The sequence below is a fragment of the Penaeus japonicus genome, unplaced genomic scaffold, assembly GCF_977035675.1.
Source record: "Penaeus japonicus unplaced genomic scaffold, GWHDUDI00000001_assembly GWHDUDI00000021, whole genome shotgun sequence".
NCBI lineage: Eukaryota > Metazoa > Arthropoda > Malacostraca > Decapoda > Penaeidae > Penaeus > Penaeus japonicus.
The window spans coordinates 25519677-25522176 of NW_028234423.1; the positions used below are offsets into that span (position 1 = coordinate 25519677).

At 28.0% G+C, this 2500-nt stretch overlaps 1 protein-coding gene across 1 annotated transcript in view; it reads right to left on the reverse strand.

Moving 5' to 3' along the window:
* Positions 1–683: 683 nt before the first annotated feature.
* The window catches only part of LOC122247365 (BRISC and BRCA1-A complex member 1), an 11254-nt gene continuing 9437 nt past the window's right edge, over positions 684–2500 (reverse strand). Inside the window, exon 5 of the mRNA XM_086549115.1 lies at positions 684–2500. This exon is cut by the window's right edge and continues 938 nt beyond it. The gene's annotated coding sequence lies outside the window, so the exon portion shown is untranslated.

Below are 2500 nucleotides of genomic sequence, written 5' to 3' on the forward strand. Positions count from 1 at the left end.
TATATATATATATATATATATATATATATATATTTATATATATGTATGTATATATATATATATATATATATGTATTATGTGTGTGTATGTATATGTATATATATATATATATTATATATATATATTATATATATATATATATATATATATATATATATATATATATATATATATGTATATATGTATATATATATATATATATTATATATATATATATATATATATATATATATATATATTATATATATATATATATATATATATATATATATATATTAATTACGGAAGTATATTGAATTGAAAATTACTTGCAATGGAAGTGTTTTCCTCAGCAAAAATCATAAGAGTATCCTGTAAGCATAATCATTAGTTTTGTTGAATTATAACAAATATATGAATTTTAATTTATAAAAAAAGATAGTAAAAAAAAAGAGTCAAGTAGCTTGAGCAGTCAAGTGACATATTAATGTATATATAGAAAAAGCCATTGTTAATACTGAAGGAATTAGGTAATCTCCTTGTTGATTAGTTTCCCTGTACACATAAAGCCACAATTCTGAAGTATTGCATGAGGCTAAATAAATGCTGCTATACTTATTAATATATGTTTTATATAACAAATGATTCACATCTTATTCAAAGAAGGTCTTAGCAATATGTGGTAAATAGTTTTTAAAAAAATGTATGGGGAGGGGTCTCCTGGGCCAGGTGAATACGCACTCTGCCCCATCACGGTGTTTATGTTCCTTCATGTATTGCCTCAAATTTTGGGCTTTAACTTGCAGTTGTTGTGTCACTTAGCTCTAATGTTCTTGCACTCTTACTGTGTATGGTGAGTCTGTGTGTTCCGGTGTGTGGCATGATTCAAGAGGATATACCAAGAGGGTATTGGAGAAAGTATAGTGTGAGTACTGTAATATTGTAGAATAAATGAATGTAGTGTTGAGTAAGCTGTCCTTGCAGATTTAAATATCTAGTAAATCATTGTAACAATAAGAGAATGTATTAATCTACAACATTATGCCAACATAATGTTCATTAAAACAGTAACAAACTAGCATTACTAGCAGTGAAGGCAGGTACTAGCTCCTCTATGGACAAAGGCCTGAATTGCAATTGGGGTGGTCACAGTGTTATACTCGGGCTTGGAGTACATAACTAATGGATATGATGTCAAGATAAGCCTAATGACATAATAAATGTTTCCCGTCTTGTTATATATGTACTGTGTTGTTTATTGTGGTGGAAAGAGAAGAAAGTTGTAGCAGAAGTTCACATGAGTTTTATTATTATTCCTACATTAATGGTGCCACAGAGAATGGATGCTTGATATTCAGCAAGATATATTTTTTGATAAATCCGCACATAAAATGTTTGATGTATATATGAAGTTATGTATCACATAGTATAAATAACAATGACAAATGACAGTATTATTACACTAACTGCATTTGTTTTATCACAAGAAATGATTAGTGTAACAGCATACACTGACCAAATTCTTTATATTGAAAAAAATAATCCCAAAGACCCAATAAACCTTTCTGGAGGGGTAAATAATATTTTTGAAGAATATTAATAATGTAAGGAAATACTATACATTGAAACATGTACATCAATTGAACATTCAATCTATAACCTTCCCTAAGTGATCTATTACCTTTTCCATGTGAAAAGTGCTCAATAAATGTTTTCCTAGAAAACAGAAATAAGTATTGTTCTAGTTTTCTTAATAAAACTTCACTGAATTGATAATACAAGAATGCAAATTAGATATTCTGTACAGATCAAAAATAAAAATATATGCATACACTCAGAAACAAGTATGGTAAACTATATGGCTTGAATATTGCTGGTCATATTCCCTAAATATAAAGAATGTAATCCATTTCTCTACATATCAATATATTATGTAATGTGCTTACACAATACATAAATCAGATCCTCATTCAAAAATACAGGCCATGCACGATATGGACCTTCTTTGACCGTGTAATCAATCCTTCAGTCATACATTTAAAATTACATCAGTATTTTAGTTAATGTTTTATCCTGTTATCAGTTTACCAAAGTACCATGATTAAGGTTCATAAATTGAAAATTAAATGGTAACAAGATCTCTAATTTCTTAGTCCAACAGTATACACTCACAAAACTATGATGAAAAGATATTTCCAAGACCCAATGAACTTTTTCTTTGGAGAAGAATATTTTTAGAGAAGAATTTTATACACACTTGTCAACAGACCACCATATCCAACCATACATATCATCTTTCAAAATGAATTACCAACTAAAGTTACCAAACCTGTCTATTCTTAAAACAAATTTCTCTTTAGTGTTCATTCACCCTGACTTTGAGTAGAGAAGGAAGCAAGACTAAAAGAAAGTGATATTTTGTTCTTTATTTATTACAAAGTGCAAATTTTATACATACAGGTAGATTCTCCTGTAAGAATCTATTACTAATAGGTAGTTGATAAAATACGACAAATCATTC